Raw genomic sequence first — 22,899 nt, forward strand, 5'->3', positions numbered from 1 at the left:
AGCAGCATGACTTGCAAGTGCTTCCCTGCCTGAAGGACTTTCCTTCCACGTGATCACTGGCCATATCAGCAAACTCACTGCAGCCTTTCCCAGGAGAGGAGGGAACGTGAGCAAACTTTCATTAATGACTCTTGTGAGCATTAGAAGGCAGATGTGGTAAAGGGACTTTGAAAATACATTTGGCACATTCAAAGACCCAGTGACCCGCAAAGCCCACAGGATATCAGAAAGTAGCCCTTCTGGTTTGGGGTAAGACAAAATGGCAAGCCTGACTTTTACCTGGTCACTCCTGAAGTCTCGCAGTCTGCCTGTGGGTCTGTCACGATAATGGTAATAGGAGGAACAGTGGATTTCACTTTTGTGTAACTCTGCTGATCTTCTGGCTGCGTTTTCTCCTGTAGGGCAACCTCCTTAGTCTTGACAGCCTGAGGAGAGTAGGAAAGATTTTAAAACCTCATTCCATAAATGAAAACTCTGAGCCCTGAGATTAGCCTATGGAACTTCTACCATCTTTTCCAACTCTAACACCTTGATTCTGAGTTTAATGAGCTCTCCAACTTGGCATAGTAAACATAGGGCCTGAGATCTGCTCAGTGTGCACCCTGCCTGGTCCACCTGTGTTACCACTGACCAACGTGCGTCCTCTTAATTTTGATGAGCTGCCCACTGCACACTCTAAACTGTCGCACACTAGGGCCATCCTAAGGACCCTGATTCTAGAACAGCTCTCGTAACTTACTGCTGGGCTTTTGAGTGAAATATTCTGTTCATTTTTCTCAGCACTGATTGCTCGGGGGGATGTTATTGAAATAAAATTTAGATTTACTTTCAAGGGAGAATTAAGAAATAATCAAACCTTTATTTTATTCCTTGTTTATCCACATATCTTCAAAACTGGATTTAATATTTGGGAAACCAGTTGGCAGCAACCAGTCAGAAACAAGAACTCAAAATGAGGTAGTTGAAATTTTGTACCCACTCACTTCCCTGGAAGGGGTTGACTATTATTCATTTTCCTCCTGTTCATGAAGTGCAGAATTTAAGTACATAATTGCTAGCGGCCATGGCAAACCGTGCTCTGTTTTGTGCCCTGTAAGGTTCAGGATTCACACAGCCTGGCACAGGCTCCCCATGGTGACAGACAGGAGTGGGAACTCCAATGTTGCCACTTCCTGTCTGTCTTGGGTGTGAGCTGGTGGAATTTCATGGGAAACAGGACCACAGGACCTTGCTGTTCTGCAGCATATGTGACAGCATGTGCTTCCCCACCCTATGGAAAAAAAATAAAGAACTGACCAAAGGAGCAAAAGCAAATTGCTAGGGATCATCAAAAGGAAACCTCAGAATTTGAATTTCGATTCAGGTCAGAGTTCTGCAGCTTTTGACTGTCTGCTGTATACCCCCACCATCCCGTGGTCCATGTGGCTACGTGACCATCGCCACCTTGGCTTTGAAATAATCTGCTCTTCTTTCATGAAAGCTATGTGACTCTTGCCCCAAATGGGCTGTCAGTAACCTGAGGCCAGAGGCCAAAGCCTGTTTGTAAAGCACAGGGCGCTTATGATGGTGGGTTCAAAGGTTGATGGTTATGAATAGGATAGGATTTCTTATTAGGTTGAATTCAAGCAAAAACAGTTCAAATTAAGCTCCTAGATGCAAAATCCATACTTTGGGTACAAATTTTAATAGGGGGTTTATTAAAATCTATAGATCTTTATGCTGTTTTATCCAGAGAAGGACAACAGCATTAAGTCTGATATTTTCACATGCTCAGTAAAAGTAAAGACACTAAACTTCGTGTAAACATACCTACCCCTCAGTACCAGGCTATACAAGTATCTTATTTTATCTGGTAATGTTCTACCATGAGTTAAAATTGGCCATATGAACCATGTGTCGTGCTTATAAATGTGTGGGGCAGAATCTGCATTAGGAGAGTATCTGCCTTCTATTTTGCCCAGATCATAGTGAATGCAGCCAAGGACATGGTATTAGTCTCAATTTCTTTATCGATATCTTTTTTAGACTGCATTCACTTTGCATCATTGAAAATATTACAATCATTGAATTAATTAAAAGAAGGAGAGCACCCATCTGTGCGATGGGTAATGTTCGTACAGGCTGTCTGTCTGCATGTGGGAATTGAGCACTTGCTGAATGCAGAGACACCAAGGTCTCTGGTTTGTGAATGAACGTCACAGGGGAAGTCAGTGGGTATGCTTCTTGTTCTGTTTACTTTTCCTGCGGAGGAACTGTTTCCCAGAAAAAGCATCTGGATTCTATTGCTTTTTCATGCATCGTGGGCCCTGATGGAATCTGGAACCACTTGTGATGTCACGGGCTGTAAATGGCACTTAGAGTCTTGACAGGAAGTTGGAGGCATGACATTCCCCCGAGCAGGGAGGAAGTTCAAGTCTCCTGTCTTTCCCAGCATTCTCTAGGGGCTTAACTACAGCCCCCCCCCCAAATACCATTTTCCTTGAAGCAAATAAAAAGAAACACAGTGTTTTCAAGTTAAGAAGTAATGAATTGGATTGGAAATGAAATAATTCCTCACCAAATACCCAAATTGAATATTTTTTGAAGTGTAATTTCACAGCTCAAGGTTCAGGAAGTGATAAATGCCTTAAATCATAAACACTTCACGCTGGAAATTGGTCTTTGCCGAGGCCCAAAAGGCCTGGATAATCTGCATTCTTGTCTCAACCCACAGGGGCCAGTTTTAACCCCAATGGTACTAAGTTACACATTTTATTTTTTAACCACTCAATTTGATTTTGTAAATCCTTGTTTCTATTGCTTCAATCTCTATTTAACCCTCTCCATTTAAGAAAGTTCTAACATGGGGCTGGGGATGTGGCTCAAGCGGTAGCGCTCTCGCCTTGCATGCGTGCGGCCCGGGTTCGATCCTCCAGCACCACATACAAACAAAGATGTTGTGTCCGCCAATAAATAATAAATAAATAAATATTTAAAAAAAAAAAAAAGAAAGTTCTAACATATGGTTGTTCTGTATGATGCTCTTGATGCCTGAGACCATTTGCAGAAAGCTCTCCATACACCCTCTCAGTGTGACTCTCTTTACTTAAGATGACTTCCCAACCTGTGGACACTGTGGACCTCCTCTGACTCCCAGGACCTGGAACTGAGGATCACACTGCATCCGTGGCCAGGACCATCTGTCATGTTTGGAGACTGGACTTGCATTCGTTCATCTAAAATCGCATTAGCACTCTCCACCTCTTAGCAATCTCGTCACAGCACTGCTTCATATTAAATTAAGAGTGCCTAAAATACCTAGCTGTGCCTTCTTTCCTAACGATAAGTGTCTATTAGTCAAATCCTGGATTGTTTGAGAATGTTTCTCAGGGCATTAGATTGGTATTCATGTCAGCTGTTATATATATTTTTCAGGTGTTCACACTCATACCAAAATTTGGAAAAAATTTCTCAGGACATTTTATGATTTGACACTTGATCCTAGGAGAATTCCAGATGGCTTCTCTTGGTCCTGATTCTTTTGCTTCTTCCTCTTGCTCCTCTCCTCCTCTTAGTCCACAGCACTGGAGAAGGCTCCCGTGAGCTGCACCTTGCACTCTGGGCCCAGTCAACGTGGCCAGGGGGCTGAAACCCACCCATTTAGCTCTCAGGAGGGCGTGTGCTGGCCTGGGCTGCTTCTACCCAAAGCAGGAGCATCTTCCTCTGACTCGCACACTGGGGCTTTGCTCAACTAGCAGTGCCCTTGAGAGTAGGGCATGTTGAAATTCAAAAGAGCAGAGCTGAGTCCTAAATGCCCCCAAAGCATGATAAGACCATTTTTAAAAGCCAAGCCATGCTGAAGTGCCTAAATGAAGATACCAGCTCTTCCCTCCCTCCCTGGCCCTTTCTCTTGCACCCAAGACGGAAACATTCTGAGCCTCTGCCTCTGTTTCTACGCTTTCCAACCATCATTTCCTTCTTTCTGGGTTATAAATTATATGACTATTTCTTGGTGACTTCTTGGTCTTTTTTTTTTTAGATATTCATTTTTTAGTGGATGCAATATCTTTATTTTATTTCTATGTGGTGCTGAGGATCAAACCCAGTGTCTCATGCATGCTAGGCGAGCACTCTACCTCTGAGCCACAGCTCCAGCCGGACTTCTTTGTCTTTTAGATGTCATAATTGTTTCTGTCAGAACAGAGGACTGAAGTCCTACACACACCCCATGGTTCAGTGTGGCGATCCCATCAATTGGCAAAGGCCACAGTATTTGCATTAATGTAAACATTCCTCATTCTTGAGCCAAATGGGGTATCAGATTCCATTGTTTTCCCTTAAACAATTTTAACTTTCCTTGAAATTAATGTAGCCCTGCTTTACTACGTGTCTGGTTTTCCAGCCAGGCCTATTGGTTATTCCCCCCAGCTCCCGCAGAGCTGGCGCAGTCTCCACACTGCTCTGAGCATTCTCTGAAGCTCCTGCAGCTCCCGGGGCCTCCCTGGGAGCAGCTGTCCTGTCCGACACCCTCCGTTCTGCTCCCCCCGCCAGGCTGCACCTTGGCTCACCTGTGGCCCCGGGCCTCCTGCCGCCCAGTTTCCGGCAGTCCCTTCCCTCTCCGGGTTGTCCTGCTCGCTTGCTTCCCTTGGCCGCTGTCTCTGCAGTGCACGCCGACCTCTGGCTTCAGACACCGGCTGCTGGGAGGCGAGGAACCTCTTCCATGTGGATGAGCACAAGTTCTAGGTGGAACTCATGTTGCCTCTGAGCTCTGTCCCTTAGCCCCACTGTCCCTGAGCATCTTGAGAAGCAGGTGCCATTCTGTCCAATTCCATTGTAAGAGTCCCCTCTCCCTCTCTGGGGTTCTCGGCCTCGTTTCTGGCCCCCTGATGACAGTAAACTCCACAGTGTCAAGGTCAAGGTCCTACTCTGCCCTGAGCCTATGACATGCCCTTCCGCCTAGAGATCCATGTGCTTTAGTTCTGGGTCCTGTCCCCAGAGTAGGTCTGTGATCATCTCTTCTTCTCACTTACTTTTTATTTTCTGTGCTGAATCAATTCTCATGTTTTCTTATCTTTTCTCTTTTGTAATTTTTCTTCTATTTGATGAAGGATTTCTTCATTTCTGTCCTTCAAACTCTACTAATTTCTAAACTTTTTAGCATTCTATCTCTGATTCCAGAAGATCTCCATTGTCCTCCGGTTGTTCCTTTTATAGTGAGATTTTTTATTTTGCTAGAAATGCAGTACCTTTCCTTGTTCCTCTGGGAACACCACGGTCTGAGGACTCTTTCCTTCCTGGGCGGTGAATCCCAAGTCTCCTTCTCCTGTGTATTATTAGGCCTCGGTCTTCTGTGTCAGAAGCCCCCCTGGACTCTTCTTGTCCTTCACCATCCTTTCCCACTCGAAGTGAGATGCCAAAGGGCAGCTTGGGAGCCTGGTGAACAGTGGAGGGTGCTGGGGCATTGCCTGGAGAGCCTGCTACCCAATCGTTGCGTGGAGAGGTGACTCCACTCCAGCCCCAGATGTCAGTAACTACAGATTTTTCTTTGGGAACAGTTCAATTTCTCCATAAAAGCTCTCCTCTCTCTTATAAGAGGCCAGGCTGGGATTGGAGTGAAGCATGGATCTCCCCCCGGGAGGTGGACAGGAGGAGGGGGCAATGGCACCTCACAGCCTCACAGGTTTACTCTCCTGTCCCAAGCAGAGCCTCCTTTCCACCCTCCTCGGTGCCTAGTTGTGAGTACAGACTCTCTGTTTCAGTTTTATGAACCAGATTTATAAAATGGGTGCATTTCTTCTGGGGATTGCTTCTTCTGGGGATGGGGGACAGTGTGTCCTATTTTTTATGGTAATCCAGTTCTTTTAAGTGTTTTCTTTCAATGCTTGCAGTTGCCATATCTTTACTAAAATTAGAACCATACAGAGAAGATTAGTATCATCCCTTGACAAGGATGGCAGGCAAGCCCATTAAAAAAAAAAACAAAAACTCAAAGTGGACAAAGTCTTAAAAAGAAGAGCTAAAACTCAGAATAAACTATAGAAGACAAGCTTTCTGACATTGTAGTTAGCAATGATTTCTGATATGACACCAAAAGCACAAACAACAAAGAAAAAGAAAACAGATAAGGTGTACTTCATCAAAATTAAAAACATTTGTGCTTCAAAGAACATAAGCAACTGAATGAAAAGCACCCCAAATGGGAGAAAGTGTTAGCGAATCATAGTCTGATAAAGGACTGAGACTCAGACTATATAAAGAATCCCTATAATGCAACAACTAAAAAGCAAACCCAAGCTGCTTCAAATAGAAGCAAAGGACTTCAGTAGCCCCTCCTTTAAAGAAGAGATGCAGATAGCCAGGGAGAAGATGCTCAGCACCACTAATCATCTGGGAAATGCAAATCAAAACCACAATGAGACCCTCACCCATTAGGATGGTTATTATCCAAACAAATAAATAAATGAACAAACAATAACAAGAATTGATGAGGATTTGGAAAAGTGTGAACCCTCCCACACGGCTGCAGCCTCTGTAGGGAATAGAGTGGTGGTCCCTCAAAAGATCCAACTTACAGTAAATGCACCCAAAAGAAATGAAGGGGAAGGTACCTGGAGCGAGTTTGCCTTAAAACAGCAGCTGCAGTTGCTGTAAATCTCTCTGCAGTTCCAGGATGTTTTCCTTGGCCAAAAATGCACTGAGTCGTCTCCAAGTTCAAAGCATTCAGCCAACAATGGCAAGGCAGAGCCACCAGAAGCCCGTTCCTGATGTCCACGACAAATACGGTAATGCTGTATCAGCCTGTGGAGCCATTTTCTGTATTGCTGTTTTGACATACCCAGCAACATGAACTGGAAGAGAATGAGACCTGTCCTCTGTTGGCAGAGTCGCCCCAAAGGAATGGAGAAATCTGTAATCGTGCCAGCAATGTAATACTGAATTTCCAAACCAACTCAAAATTGATGCCAAGCAAAAGCACTGTGTACCTACTAAATATGGCATCTTGAAGAAATAAAGTACACTTGAAACAAAAAAAAATATAAGAAAAGAAAAAGTAAAGAAAGGGAGGGGTGCTAGAAAAGGCACCTGTGGGCTGCGTAGGCAGCAGTACTACCCACGAGAGCCAAGAGCAGAATGGCCCTCAGTGGACATATACATGCACAATGGGATATTTCTCTTTCTTAAGAAGGGGAAAATTGTGGGCTGGGATTGGCTGAGTGGTAGAGAGCTTGTTTCTCATGTGTGAAGCCCTGGGCTCCATCCCAGCACACACACTCACACACTCACACAAGCAGGGGATTCTGACACTCACTACATCACAGACGCCCACTGAGAACCACCCGGTGAATCGCCCAGGCCTTAGGAAGATGTGTGTTGTGGGACTGCACTTGTGGGAAGTGCCTGGAGGAGGTTCGTTCACAGAAACAGAGGTGGCTCTAGGAGTGGGGGTGGGGTGGGGGTGTCGGGGGGCTGTGGAAAGGGACAGAGCTTGTTTTGCAGGGGAGGAGAGTTCTGGGAGGAGCAGTGCCCATGGCACAACTCCCTGAGCACAGCTACTGCTGCAGAGCAAAACTCTCCACGTGGCTAAAACGGCTGATTCCGTGGAGTGTACATCTCACCATGATTTTAAAATGGAATTGTCTTCAAAATCAAGGGTAGTGATCAAATCGGAGAGACTTTGGTTCGCAGAGCTCTTTCCAGATGCCCAACCCTCTCCAGGACCTCTGTCCCTCGCCTCCCCGTGACAGGGTTCTGTCTGGACCCTCCCTGCTGCTCCTGGAGCGTCCTCTGCTCCTTCTTAGAGGTGGACACCCTGGTCCTCTAAGCAAATCTCATCCCCTAAAACTGCTCCCCGGAGCCAGCCTTCCTGTCCCCGCCCTTTTCTCAGGCCCCGCCCTGGAAACTGCTCACAGTAGCTGGGACTGTTGCCTCTACCTCCCTATTAGAAGATGAGGTGGCCTCTCAGTTTTGGGACCCCCTCCTGGGGCATCCAGGTGGCTTGAGTCCATCCCGAGCATCCTCTGTTCTGCCCTGCAGAGTCAGAGAAGAGAAGAACGCCAAAAAAAAAGCTGTCACATTAAGAATTCACAAACCAAGTCAATTACTAATTAATAACTTGTGAGTTCTGCAGTTCTGCAGACTCAGGGCTCCACGCCAAAGCATCAGAAATGACTCACTATTAGTAAACTCCAGAGGACCCCGGGGCCCTGCTGGGCTCAGTCTCTTCTGCCGCAGCAGGTCCAGCTTGGAGCTGCACGCCCAGGCTTTGTGCACTTGACACGGGACAGCCTGTTCCAAGCCTTCAGCAACACCCCAGGTCTTTCTGCAAGAACCTGTTGTTGTCCTTGTTTATCCCAGGTGTATAATGCTGGACTCCCAGACTGTGGCTAAGGGGAGACCTTCCCAGGGAATAAGCCTGTGTCTGTCATGACCTTGAACTCCAGTCCTGGTGTGGAGAAGAAAGGGAGACCCAACTGGCAGGAGAGAACAGGTTTGGGAGCTGCGCAGAGGGAGGGGCCTGCAGTAACAACCAGAGGACTCCACCAGGAAGAGATGCTGGGCAGCTAGGAGGCTCTGCCACAGAGCCCAGGAGGAAGGTCCCCTGTTTAGAGTGAGCCCATGAGCTCTGATTCCTCTTGAGCGAGTAGGCTTATATTCTTTTCCCCTGAACATCAAATTCCCATACTATAGTTTAGAAATGAGGTGTCCCCCAAAAGCACACATGTGAGACCATAAAGTTTACAGGTGAAAGAATTAGACTTTGAAAGTTATAGCCTAATCAGAAGATTCACCCACTAATATGGACCCACTGGGGCAATGCAAGAAAGTTTAGAGGTGAACTGATGAGCTGCTGAGGGCTGTGACCCACTCTTGCACTGCCCCCTGATAGGGATCACCTGGGTGGTGACCGTGGGCAGGGAGGAGGTGGGCCCCTGGGCTGGGCCTGTGGGGTTTGCATTTTGTCCCTGGTGAGCAGAGCTGTCTCTGCTCCTGGCTGCCATGTCTGAGCTGCCTTCCTGCCCCAGCGCCCTTCTGCTGTGATGCTCTCCCTCCCCTCGGGCCCAGAGCAGTGGAGTGGGCCAACTTAGAACTGAGACCTCTGAAACTGGGAGCACCAAGTAGACTTTTCCTCCTCGTCAGGTCTGCTGGGCACAGTGACTAAAGCCACCTGGCCCCTCACCGAGGAGGAGGGTCAGCATGTGCCTGTGAGTCTGTGCGTGTGTGCATGTGTAGGAGTGTGAGTGGGGGCGTGCTCGCGGGCGTGTGCACATCTGTGTGCTGCCTATCTGTGTCCCTCTCTCCCCTCCAGCTCCTCCTGCTCTTTGTTCTCTTGGACTCTGTCAGTCCTCCCCAGGTCCCTTCGCCCTCAGGGGGAGCCTGGTCTTTTCGGGGACAGCTCCCTGCCCTTCCCCCACAGTTCTCTTGGAATCTGCTAAAGGGTCATTTGGGGAGAAATCCGCAAACACAACATTGGCTAAAATTTAGGTGAGGCTCATCTGACGCACACGCAGCTTCTGTTGGCTGGTTTTGGGGTCCATGGGCCGGTTGCGGCTCTAGAGTGAGCATTTCTGATCTTACAATTAAACATTTTAAAATCCTGATTCTCATCCGTGCAAAACGTTGACAGCTTATCCCAGAAGTATTTGTGATCCGCTTGTCTCTATGCCTCCGGCTACTGAGTGTGAACGAGAGCACCCTCAGCCCAGTCGCACACACACCCAACACAAGTCCCACAGGTACCCAACCCCACAGGACCACCCAGTGCACATTGCCAACCTGTTCCTTCTCAGCTGTCCCCTGCGCTGGGCTCACTGCTCCCCCTGCGCCTGGGCCACTGAGCCTGGGCTCCTGCTGAGGGCATGGGCACCCTGCTCTGTCCATCTAAGGGCACTGAACCCACACAGGGCCTGCATGCACACAAGAGCTTGCAAAACAGCCAGCAGAGCAGCCCACCCGGGGGGCACACTGCCCACCAGGGTCCTGGCCTGGGCGGGTGGATGCACCCCAAGTGCTGGAGCCCCACAGCGTCTCCCTTTGTGTCCATGGGCCCCTGGGCTGGCACTGGACCACAAGCAGCAGCCACTCTGTATGCAGAACTGTTTTTGGCCTCCACCCTGCGTCTGGAGACTAGTCCGGCCATCCGGCCCATCGTGAAGCTTGCCACTTCTTAAATACGTGAATTAACAGAGGCTCCTTTCAAGGGGCCCCAAGATTCCTTCATGATTCAGTTCCTGTTTCCCCTGGTCTGAGACTCAATCCCTGGCACTGCTCCGGCTCCCCCCAGGAGTGTCACGGGCCAACAAGTGTGGCTGGGAGGTTGTGTCTGGAGGGTGTGGGCACCACAGACTCCCCTCTGCACCTGGTGGAGCCACACCACCCACCAACCTTTGTCTACTTTCACCTGCAGTCCACATGGCTGAATTCCAATCACAGTGTATTCCTCTTATTCTAGAAAGCAAACTTGGCTTTGGACTTTTAGATCAAGGTATCTTTACAATATACTGAAATTCGATGGGGCTGTACAGATCAGGCCACAGGACTGCAGTTCTAGGGGGTCATGATAGAAAGATGAGACTCCCTGGCTGCTACGGTTTAGATGTAAGGTGTCCCCCCAAAGCTCGTGAGACAACGTGGGAACGTTCAGAGGTGAAGTGATCAGATGAGGGGAGGTGTGACTGACCCTGGATCCCCCTTAGAGATTACCTGGTGGTAACTGTAGGCAGGGTATGGCTGCAGGAGACTTGTCACTGGGTGTGCCTTTGGGGTTTCTATTGGTCCCTGGTGAGCAGAGCTCTGTGCTTCCTAGACGCCATGTCCTGAGATGCTCTCCTCCTCCAGGCCCACTCGCCATGATGTTCTGCCTCACTTGAGCCCAGAGATATGAAGTCGGCCGACCAGGCACTGAACCTCTGAAACCGTGATCCAAATAAATGTTTTATCCTCTGTGTCATTCTTGTAGATCTTTTGGTCACAGCAATAAAGAAAAAGGTGACTAAAACTCTGGCTTCTCCTCAGAAGGGTGGGTGTGACTGTGGGCTGCAGACAGATTGGAGTGACACAAAATAGGAAACAGGAAACACGGGCTGCTCAGCCGCGGCTGGCTGTGCTGTGGCGTGTGAAGTGCTTGGTCCAGTGAGGTCCAGGGTGCAGGTCACAGGACTCGCACACTGTTGTGCGTTGGGTCTTGTTTTCACAACACAAAGCTGTGCTGATAATGGTCTCGTGTGGGCTGCACGTCATGGCTTATTTGTGGGCCTTTATGGGCAGTTGACATGTCAGTTATACCTCAGTAAAGCAGTCTGGAAATATGTTGTGATGTCGTGGGTCATATTTCAGTCCAAGATATTTATTACACATCGAAACTCTTCATCTCGCCAGTAAAGCATTCAACATCCGTATTGGGACGGGGAACTTATTTTTAATTGTCATATGGCTCTTCACGTCATGCTTCTGTGACCTCAGCTTTCCTCTGTGAATTATGTGCCAAAATGCACGATGAAGATGCAGGGAGCCGTGAACCCAGAGCCCCACCCAAACAGACTGCACCAGAAGCCCAGCTCCTCCTGCCAAGAGGAAGGTCGGACGCTTCTTTTAAAAGCATTGATACTGCAGGGTCTTTCCTCCAACCATCTTCTCTGGTGCCAGACCTCAGGCTTCACCCCTTTGTCCCTCTCCTCTGTCAGTACCTTCAGCCTGATGCCGTAGCTGGCTCTGTGACCTGTCACAGTGGTGCCCTTTCTGATGAGCCCCTTGGTTGAGACAGGCTCCCTGGTGAACTTGTGGAGAGGGATCCGGTCCAGCCCTGCAGTCCCCTCCCCACCGTCTGAATCAGACACTGTGGTCACATGTGGAGGGCAGGACTTGGATGTCTCTTCCAGACGTTATGCTACAGGCTTCAGAAGAGCATTGTGGGTCAGGGGACCTCAGGTGCTAAGGAACCACCTCGGGGGTGGCTTCACCCTGGCCAGCCCACCCACCTTCTGCTGCTTTAGCTGCTGCACTCCAGGGTGGTACTTGATGCTAATGCCGCATCTTTGTTGCTTTCCCAGCCGGCTGCCTCCCCTTCACAGTCAAAGGCGAAGCACCAGCCCTGCTGGCCCTGCCCAGTCACGTGGACGCCCAGGAGCAGAGGAGCAATGACCCCCCAGAAGGCGCCGTGGGCTCTGGCCATGCAACAGGTACAAAGGAATCCGTGCTGGCTCCTGGCCTCCCGAGGACTTGGCCGGAGAACTTCTTGTGTTCTCTTGTCCTGAGCTGGGACCTCGTGGACAAAGTGGCCAAGAACATAGACCAAGGTTGGGAGGGGCGTGGGGTTGTGGACATCAGAATAGGGCCCAAGAACCCAGAAGTGGCCGTATGTGTACTCCTCTTGAAGCCCTCTGTAGGACATGTTTTTATTTTCTGAGTCAGAGTGGCACCATCTTGGTAAATACAGCTGTCAGATCAGTAATTTAACCTGATGATGAAGAACAGCACCCTGTGCAGTCTGTCCAACAAGCAGAGGACTTGAGTGTGGAAATTATTTACATTTTCTTTATCTGATGGCCTTAATGCTAAACTAAAGGTCCAGCACTAATTTCCTGATTTGAAAAGTTTCAGGCCATGGGGTGGTTACAACCTTAGAAGTAGATTCCTGCACCATCAAACAAAGGTGCTTCTCGTTCCTGAGATTCAAATGTGACCCACATGTGGACGTAGGAGGTTTGTGATAGGAGCCCCTTGGCTCCTTAGCCACTCCTCGCGTGCATTCATTAAGCCCAGGCTCTGCACAGGACCGGGGAGGACTCCCTGCCCCCAGCTGAGGGCCGCTCATCTGGCTGTGCGGGCTCCTTCTCCTGTGGCCATTGAGCCCCGCAGCGTGGAGGTTAGTCCTGCTCATCTCACAGGTTCCAAGAGATGTGCTGTGCTTCAGGAGGGACTAGTGCCAGGAAGAAAGCCCAGCAAGCAAGCAGCGCAAGTGGCCAGTGCAGGAGGGCCACACGAGAGGTGGGTGCCCTAGAACTCTCTCTGAGGAGCCCTGGGAAGATCCGGGGACACAAGTCCCTGAAGAAACAAGAGTACGTGTCAAGGCCCTGAGGAAAGACCACCTTGGCCAGTTCAGAGCTGAGCACAAAGCCGGAGCAGACTATACCCAGTGACAGGGGAGGAGCCAAGGTCACCAAACCAGAGTGGGAAGAAGCAAGACCCTGCAGTCCTGGGAGGCCACCGGTCTTCATTTCAACTATTGGGAAAACCTGTGCCAATTTGAAGCCAAAGACGGGGGTGGAGAGATGGGTCATCTTAGAAGAGCCCTCTGGCTGCAGGAAACGGAAGACAGGAGGCGAGAAGGAGGAGAGGCCAGCGAAGGAAGGAGAAGGAGTGGCAGCTCGGGAGTCGGATGGGGTCCCCGAGTGTGCTGAGATTTCACCTGGGGCCCAGCGCAGGGAGCGGGCGTGTCCTGGGGTGCTGAACCCTGTGCTTTGGGTGTGTGAGGAGAAAGGAGCTTTCCGGGTTCCTCCCAGCTGTGTCCAGTACCAGCAAAGTCAGGGTTCTGGTGCCCAGGGGAAGAGCCTCACACCTGGGGCTTAGAAGGCACTGTGGAGATTCCCAGAGAGGGGCAGAGCCCACCCAGGAGAGCTGGGAGGCAGGAGGAAGCCCCGTGAGCCCCCTGCAGAGCCCGGCACCAGAGGACGGAGCGCGTGTCGGAGGAAGTGAGCCACTGGGACAAAGCCCTGGAGCAGATCCAGGCACTGGTGACCTAGAGCATCCAGGGCAGGGGCAGAAGAGGCTCCGGGAGCCGAGGGGTCAAGTGCAGAAACACTTCCTGTGAATTTTGTTACAAAAAAGAAAGAAGTGAGTGACAGCTATCCGGAGAGCGGGCGCCAAGAGGGCTTTGGCTATTGGTTGTTCAGATTATGGGGCAGGGACCTGCGTTGGGTCCTACCACAGGACAGGGTGACGCTCTGACAGCCTGGGGGGACTTTCTCTTACCTGAAGGAGGATGAGAGGCGAAATCAACACTTTCATTTCCAGCCTTGATCTAGGGGAACGCTGCTGCTTGACCCTGGATCCTGGAGCCCTTAGAGCAACGCGACCTGGAAGCTGCAGACACACAGGCAGGCACACACCCTGCCCAGGCAGTGCGGAGGACAGTAAGAACGCCCTGCGAGCCTGGTCAGGGTCTGGTATCACTGCTGTAACTTAATAAACTTCACTGAAATTAAAACTCCTGTCTCCCAGTCACACCGCCTTACTCCAAGTGCCCAGCGTGGGGGGAGTAGGGTCCTCAGCCCGGAGCAAGGCCACTCCACCATCACCAGGAGGCTTGGGGGGTGGGGCTGCCTTCAGTCACAGCAGAAAGGATGGCATGGAAGGCGAGCGGCTGTCCCCGGGGAAGAGGCAGTGATGGGAGACTGTGCAGGTCGCCCTCGGAAGCCTCAAGGTGGCTCTGCACTGATGGCTACACACCAGAGTCGGAGGTGAGAGAACAAGAAATAGAAAACTGAAAGTATGGCCGAGCCAGTTCCGGCAATTATATTTCAAGGTTCTGTTTGTAATTCAGTCCTTGAAACTCAAAACCCAGGGAGAGTTCCGAAATGGTTTATAGAGGAGCTCCCACCCCACTCCACTGCACCCTTGCCCAGCAGATGGAATTGCATTAGTGCCCTGGGAGACTTCCGAGGCTTAGCAATGCTGGTTTCTCCCAAGATGGAAGAGGATGGAAGGTGGCACCGGGAGGCCTTTCTCTGGGACCCCAAGCACCCTGTGTGAGTGGCCAGCAGAGCTCTGTGGGCAGGGCCCTAAGTTGAATCCCACCACCCCAACAGATTTCCTGTGGAGTAAGCAACTGACTTAAAAGCAAACTTTCAGATCACAACATTGGTATGCTCATGTCTCCAAGTGGGATTGTCAGGTTAACATTTTTCAAAGGCTTCACTAGATCCTATCACTCTTTGTTTTTCCATAACAAGACTGTGCCTTGGTTGTTCAATGAAATTCTGATAAGGATGACCCTGGGGTTAAGGCCAAAGAATGGTGCTTCATGTTCTGTCAACTCTGAGAAGTCTGACTTTTCTTGAGTGAAATCTCGCTAGGTGCTGAAGCTAGGTGCTGTGGCAACCTGGGAAGTCTAAAGCAAGGTCTCCAGTTTAAAAGGTTTGGGCTTAGGAGTGTCTACAAGAATCCCTGCTCCCCACCCCCAGCACCACTGGGGCAGTTGTGGGGTGCCGTGCTGGGTCTGGGTGGTTAACGGGCAGCTCCACGTCCCAGGTTGGGCCTTGGTAAGGGAGCCCACCTGGCATGCTGCTCCCTGTCCTTGGTGCGTGTCGGTGCCTGGGCAAGTGTTGGCAGCCAAGACGGCTTCTTGCCATCCCTGCCTCCCTGACTCAGGAGGGGGAGACCTGGACTCCAACCCCAGCACACAGGTTCTCTGAGCTTCCCCAGGTCAGGTTCTCTGACCTCCAGGGGCACCAGCACTAGACAAGACCTTCAGTTTATCTGCCTGGTTTTGCATCTCAGTCTTCCTGCGCCGAGCCCCCAAAAGGGATGCTTCCTCTTCAGGAAGCTTCGGGACTTTTTTTGCTCTTTAAATCTGAACGGTCGACATCCGCTACTTGTCTGCAGGTGGGGAGGTGGCAGCCTCCGGGGTTCCGTGGAGACAAAGGATGCTGTGTGAACTCTGTGTGAGCCTCCTGAAAAGCCCACCACCACCACGAGGACCCCAGGAGGCGGGGCAGGCACATCCCTGCTTCTCCGAGGCTGGTTTTTTGAAGTTCTCTGGCCGAGGCAGCCCTTGCCGGATGGGCCACGTGGGCTGTCCAGGGGACAGCCCCCGTGTTCTCCCCGACTGCCTGACACCCTGTCTTCGAAGGAGCACAGCGGATCCTTCCAAATCGGTTCCACTGTGTGAGTCTGTTCATCTGGCTGTGGGGATGGTGTGAGGCCTGCCGCCAACAACACCCACGGTGTGTTCTGGCCCCGAGCCCGCAGCCGCGAGCCAGCTCCCAGACACGCACAGAATCTCTCTGTTAGGGTGGCCTCGCTGTGGAGTGTGACGCTGCAGCTGGGCTTCCTCCTGCTGGGGGAGCGCGTGGCTGTCTGGGTGTGGACGGCAGCCCTGCAGCCTGTGGGGAAAGGAAACCCTAGAAGCCGTGGCTTCCACGACCCGAGGCCCCCTGCATTTTGGTGATCCCACTCTGTGACCCGAGGAGTCCGTCCTTGCTGTGCCACCACCAGCCTCCACCATTCCATCTCAGAGAGTCTCAAGGGGTTCAAAATCAAGGAGGGCCGCCACATTCGGATCGACTTCTCCACCCCCCAGGCTCCAGAGCCACCGGCAGTGGCCAGGAAGGGGGACCCAGGGGTAACGGTGAGAAGGCTCCATGGGGGCAGGATGGAGTCGGAGATGGGAGGTCCCAGGAGGTCAGGTGACACTTCACTGCTTTGAGCACAAGATCAAGAGTTATAGAGCAAAGAGGTACAGCCGACCCTTTAGGAATAACTTAGACAGTTTAGCATTCAAACATGCAAGGTTTCTTGTCTGTTCTTAAAAACGAGAGCGTCAGATCAGCTTCCAGGTTCCCTGCACTTTGTGTCTAAGACAGATTTTCCACTCACCATTGACGCTTCGAGCTGCTGGTGGGGGAACTGCCCTAGCAACAGCAGCAGGTGCGTCCCTCCTCTGTGGTGGTTATACCCAGAGAACCCTGAGCACCTCTGAAACCTGGCGAGATGGCAGGCATGCTCTTGGCCCCACGGCCAACACCGAAGGGACCCGTGGGGGCTGAAGCCACATGACATCAGCCCCACACCCCCGTGCAAAACTCCTGAGAGCGCCCTTCTCGGGAAGGGACCACAGCCACTGCTGTTGCAGGCTCCTCCCCAGGTGGAGGGCAAGGTGACTGAAAAGTCTGAGTTAGGGTGTTACACTTAGAAAGCTGTTGTCACTTTGTCTAATTAAAAGTCATCATTTGCCAGATTGCGAAGAAAGCTGCGATCTCGCCCTGGCAACCCAGCCCGGTCTTCGTGCGGATGGTTGTTGGAGCAGGTGAGATGAGTGCAGACACACCTCAAACTGCTCGAAGTGAGGGGCCATGGCTTCCCAAAGCTCCCGGGCTGGGTCACTGCCATCCTCCGTCAGCACTGGACCTTCCCCACAGCCAGGTCTGGTTCCAAGAGCTTCGGGTCATGTACGTAGAACACAGACCTCGGTGTGCTTGGCTCTTGTGCAGGCTGGACGAGGAGCACCAGAGTGGCGAGCAGAGTCCTCGCCAGTGACCTGGGGACCCCCTGGCAGCACAGCCACGGAGCCCCTGTCTGGCCCTGCTCCCTGCTCCTCTGTGTCTCATGGTGCTGTTGAGTTCAAGTTCACAGCGTGCCATCCGCTGTCACTCTCCTGCCAGGAGTTGGTGGATCTCCACAGTTTGCTCCCTGCCACCGTATAGATTTCTGCAGTGCTGGAAGTCCCTCTCTTTGGCCCCGCTGCTGTGGCTTGTGCCCCCGGAAGAGCAGCATGTGTGTCTGCTGAGGGAGGGGGTGCTTTGGCCCGAGTGTCAGAGATTACAGTCAAGGCCTCGGTGCGAGTGGTGTGGCCCCCTCTCCAGCAAGATGCCCCCCGGCGTCAACAACTGAGGGGCAGTCTGTCTTCGTTGGGAGTTAAAGTTGTCCCTGTCAAAAGGAAATGCCCAGGGGTCCAGCTGCTTCCACCCTTGGAACACGTGCCTGCTCCCTGCTGCACCTGGTTACTGGGACCGGGGCTTGTCTGCTAGGAGCAGATGTTGGTGTGCCGCCTCATGGTGGGCTCTAGGTTCACCACCTGGACGGCAAAGCCCACCCCTCCAGGTCTCAGCATTGTCCTAGGGAAAATGCAAAGGTGCTCTAGCAGGGCTGGCCTGGCCTGCTGCCGCCACAGTGGCTCCGCCCCTACCCTCGCCTGCAGCACCATCTTGACGTGCCCCTTCTTACCCATGAGGACCCCCTACCCAAGGGGTTTCCTGCATCTTTGCGTCACTAGCTGGGGTGCTTCAACACTCAGGTCAACGGGCCTTACCTCACACAGCAGCAAGCGCACACACGCGTGAACACATGATCGCTGTCCCCTCTGTCCCACTAAGCACCTGGTCCTCACATCTCTGCCATCTGCAGCTGTTCACAGCTCCCTGCTCTTCCAAACTGTGGCTTTCCTGAGGCAGAAACCACTTCACCACTTCTACCTCCCCAGCTCCTGGCACAGTGTCAGGTCACGTTAGAAATTCAACAAGCATTCAAGGAAAACGGCCTGGTGCCCATGCTGCCAAGTGGCCAGCACGCGTGGTAGCCTTCTCCTGGGAAAATATAAAGAACAGCCCCAGTGACAAACTGTGCTAGTGGTTTTGGGTTCTGCACAGGATTGAGAACAAAGGAAACACCCCAAGGTCACACATGAGCCTCACATTGCTGACAGGTTTCCACCAGGTGGTGCCTGGGCTGGTGGCTCTTCTGCCAGCTGCCTCTGCTCCCAGCCACTGGATCCCGGGGGTCTGAACCCAGTGTCCAGTGACATTCTAACAGCTCATGTTCACCCATCCATCTGCAGAACAGGGCCCTTGATGACTGTTTGATTTAGTTTATGCATGAAGGCATTCAGTGGAACGACTTTGACCTTCTAAGCACAAAAGAACTCTGTGCCACTGTCCTCCCTGATGTGGAGGGACATATAACAAGATCCCTGTGGCTGTCTGAGACCTAACTGAACCCTGCAACTTAATGCCATTTCTGCCTTAACCAGGCGCTTACTACAGGGTGGCCATAACTTTTGCAGTTTGGGGTGTGACGGAAAAACTAACGGGGGTTCTTTTTTTCCTTACAAAGTAGATACATGATTCTTTTACATAGTTAGGAACAACTGCAGAAAACGGGGGCTTTTTTTTTTCCTCTTTCTTACAAAGTCAAGAACTTTTACCTTTCAGATAAAGGAACCACTTTATGGCACTTTTTTGGCATATCCAAACTGCAGCACTGCTTCTCTTGCAATTTGGGGCCATTATTAAGTAAAACAATGACCCCTGAACACCAGCCATCACTGCAAGGCCACCATGACTACTGGTGACCCATGGGCAGGTGGCACATACAGAGGGGACAGGCTGGGCAAAGGGGTGATTCACCGCTCGATGAGGATTGGGGTAGTGCCAAATCCAATCACCCTAGTCAGATGGGTACTCGCTTCAACACTCGGCAGTTTTTCATTCCTGGAATTTCCCATTTAATATTCTAAGACACAGTGGGACTCAGGTAACAGAAACCTTGGAAAGCCAACCACAGGCGCGTGGAGGGCAGTGTATCCCCAGTAGGATCTCTGATTTTGTCCTGTTACTGTAACGCTGACAGAAAGCCGGTATCAGACACAGCAGGTGGAATACCCAGCAATTTCACAATCATTGCTGTGACAATCTGCCTCAATAAACACCTGGCACATTTCATGTGTTCCCATTGATATCTGTGGAATCATCAGCATTGAAAACGTCAGCCTCCATCCGAGACCAAGGGTCCCATGAAGGTGAAGCAGCAAGGTCTTCCTCAGGAGGTCCTAGGGCATAGGAAACCTAGTGAATGACATAACTTCATGCCCATCAGGAGCCAAGGCCAGCTGGTGGTCAAGTTCTTCTCTGTGGCTCTGTGTGGCCCACCACTCCCAGGAGTGGCACCCAGGAGATGGGATTTTATTCTATGAATCTTTATAAGGAACTGAACAGGACATTCCAGGTCCTCTGCAGCAAAAATTTAAATTCAGTCATGACTGTCGACTCTCCCAACCCTCGGGCAGCACAACAGATTAGGTGGTAAGTAGCATTTCATTTTCTGTCCCTGGACTCTCTTCTCCTCTGTAGAACGTCACCAGCCAACATCAAAGGCAAAGGTCCTGCTGCCCAGTGCTGTGCAAGGTGGACTGTGACAGAACAGTCTTCCTGAGTCACACGGCTCACCTTGGAGGTGCACCAGCACACAGCTTTTGTCATACTTGCGGTGAATTTGGAACTTCTTCCCTTACTTCAGAAGGAAGCCCTGTGTCTGTAGCTCCCTCTCCCCAAGTCCCTGCCTCTGTCTCAAGTGAGCACCTTCTGTCTTGACATTTTACTATTCTGAACTTGCAGTTAAATCAATCATACAGAAGGTGGCTTTTTTCACTGAGCATAATGTTTGACAAGATTTATCCATATTGCAGCACATACCTGAGCTTGATTTCTTTTTATGCCAAATAAATTCTACTCTATGGTCTACCACGTTTTGTCTACCCATGCATCCATCACTGGACATTTGGGTTATTTGTATCTTTTAACTCTTAGGCTGTAAAATTCATTTCACTGATTTAACTCTATTGTTTTTCTGTTCTCTGTTTAAGTAATTTCCACTTCAATCTGTACATTTTTTTCTGCTGGCTTGGGTTTAGTGGGCTCTAGTTTTTCCAGTGTCTGAAGGTGAAAAGATAGGTAACGGAGCTGAGATCTTTCTTCTTTCATATCACAGGAATTCTCCTCTCAGCACTGTTTAAGCTGTATCCACAAATTTTGGTCTGTTCTGTCTTTGTCTTCATTCATCTCAAGAGTATTTTGGGGCTTCCTGCCCCAGTCCAGCTGCAGCAAAATAACCGGGGGGTGACGAGCAACTTGTGTAAATTGATACAGCAGAAGTGGGAGCCTTTATTGTAGGACAACAGAGGTATTTATACATTCCACACAGCTTATCTTAATTAGCATAAACTAGATACAGCAGTCAAGCAATAAGGAATCTCCACACTTAATGGCTCGCTGGCGTTACTTCACAAACCACTCCCTCTGCAATATGCCAGGCGCCATCTTGACTTGTTTACAGACTCTAACAGCTTCCCTTTGGGTTTGCGATCAATGGGTTATTTAAGAGTGTGTTGTTTAACATTAAAGTATTTGGGGCTCTCCCACATTTCTCCATTATTGATTTATAGTTTCATTGCCTTGTGGCTCCAGAAAATATTTTATACTATTGTAATCTTTGTTTTATGGTGTAGCATAAATATTCTCCATCCTGGAGAATACTCCATGTGCTCTTGAGCAAAAGACCTAAATTCTGCTCTTAGCTAGAGTTCTTAGGCAGGCTATTCTGACCTGTAAATGTCTGTTGGTCTAGTTGGTTTATGGTGCTCTTCAACTCTTCTATTTCCTCATTGATCTTCTTCTAGCCTCTTTTTCTGTTCATTATTGAAACTGGTATATTGCAGTCTCCAACTATTATCGTGGAATTACCTATTTCTTTTTTAACATGATAGGTTTTACTTCCATATTCTGTAGTTGGATACATATATCACTATATTTCTTATACTTTCTTGATAAATTGACACCTCAATTGTAATAAAAAGTCCCTCTTTCTCCCTAGTAACTTCTTTTTGGATTGAAGTAATCTTGTTAATTTTAATCTGGTCACTCCGGCTTCCCTGTGGTGGATATTTATAGGATATCTATTTTTTTGCCACTCTCTATAAATATATGTGTATCTCTATATCTAAAGAGTGTCTCCTGTATACAACATATAATTAGATATGTTTTTATCTAGTCTGACAATCCTTGCCTTTTGATGGGATTGTAACCCATTTACAGTTCTGTTATCATTACTAGTTTTTGTTTACGTCTGCCATTTTACTTTCTGCTGTCCGTATGTCTCATGTCTCTTGTTCTCTATTTCTCCTTTACTACATTTTCATCATTGAGTGATACCTTCTAAGGTAGAAGTTTAAATTCAGCTAGGACTTTTCCCCTAATTTTTGTGGTCTGATTCCAACCCCCTTGCTCCTGCCATTGTGTCAGGACCCTTTTCACATTTACGATCACCTGGAGTATTCCATCTATATAGCTGTTGTTGGGGTTGCCCGCCCTTCCTTTCAATATTAGCTCTTAGTAGGACTTGTGATCTAATTTTTCATTTTATATAACACCAGAAAATGGATTACAGTTTACGCCTTGACACAGCACTTTGGTAGAGACAAAGGATATTGCTCATCTGAGCCAAAGTGCCCCTGCTTCTCTGTGAGTCCCTCACCAAAGCAGGTTGAGCAACTAGTATTATTTTTAATAATTTCCCTAGTGTTTAGTGGAGGAATTTATAGCATTAAAATTTACTTAGCTACTGAGCAAGTATGCTTTGGTTTTTTGTTTTCATAGTATGAAGATGAGAGACTAAAGTGAAAGGAAATGCTTCATGATATTAAAGCCAAAACCTGAGAGACAAAATAATATTCAAGATACTCATTCTAAGGATTGACAGGAACTAATATTCACTATAGTCAGCAGCGATGGTGGCTGAGTGATACAAGAGTAAGCTGTCGTTATCTCTTCCCTTGAAATTGCAATTTGTTTTTATTGTGATAAAATGTATCCTCATTTTAACTATTTTTAAATGTACAGCTCTGTCGCATTGAGTTCTTTCACATTGCTCTGCAACAGTCACCACCATTCATCTCCAAAAGGTTTTCAGCTTCCTAAACTGAAAATTTGTCCCCATTAAACAGTCCTCATTACACCCACCAGTCCCTGCAAATGCTTACTTCTTTCCATGTCTAGGAGATTTTCCTACTCTGGGCACTCATAAGTAGGATCTTGTAATATTTGTCTATACGTGTCTGGCTTATTTCACTCAGCATAATGTCTTCAAGGTTCCTCCATAGTTGTAGAATGTGTTTGTTCATACGAACTTGAAGAACTTCATGATTTCTCATAAAATGGATCAGCTGGCATCAAGTGATCTCAGTTGTTGCTTGTCTGTAGAAGTCTTTATTTTGCCTTTAGTTTTTAATTGTGGCTTGGCAGGATATAAGATTGCTTGCTAACTTCTTTTTTTGGAGGGGGAAAATTTATTTTTTATTATTCAGTACTTTTAATTTGTTGTCCCACTGCTTTTCAGCCAACATTGTTTCTACTGAGAAGTCATCTGTTAACTTTT

The 22,899-nt window shown here is 49.4% G+C and overlaps 1 non-coding gene and 1 pseudogene across 1 annotated transcript; both read left to right on the plus strand.

Annotated features, from left to right (window-relative positions):
- The first annotated feature begins 5,859 nt into the window (after positions 1-5,859).
- LOC113185894 (U6 spliceosomal RNA) lies at positions 5,860-5,967 on the plus strand. Its single transcript, XR_003301182.1, has one exon. It is a non-coding gene; the product is annotated as a U6 spliceosomal RNA (small nuclear RNA).
- Positions 5,968-6,649: 682 nt separating this feature from the next.
- Positions 6,650-6,892, plus strand: LOC113185875 (cytochrome c oxidase subunit 7B, mitochondrial pseudogene; annotated as a pseudogene).
- The last annotated feature ends 16,007 nt before the right edge of the window (positions 6,893-22,899 follow it).

This window comes from Urocitellus parryii, chromosome 8, assembly GCF_045843805.1.
Source record: "Urocitellus parryii isolate mUroPar1 chromosome 8, mUroPar1.hap1, whole genome shotgun sequence".
Classification (NCBI taxonomy): domain Eukaryota; kingdom Metazoa; phylum Chordata; class Mammalia; order Rodentia; family Sciuridae; genus Urocitellus; species Urocitellus parryii.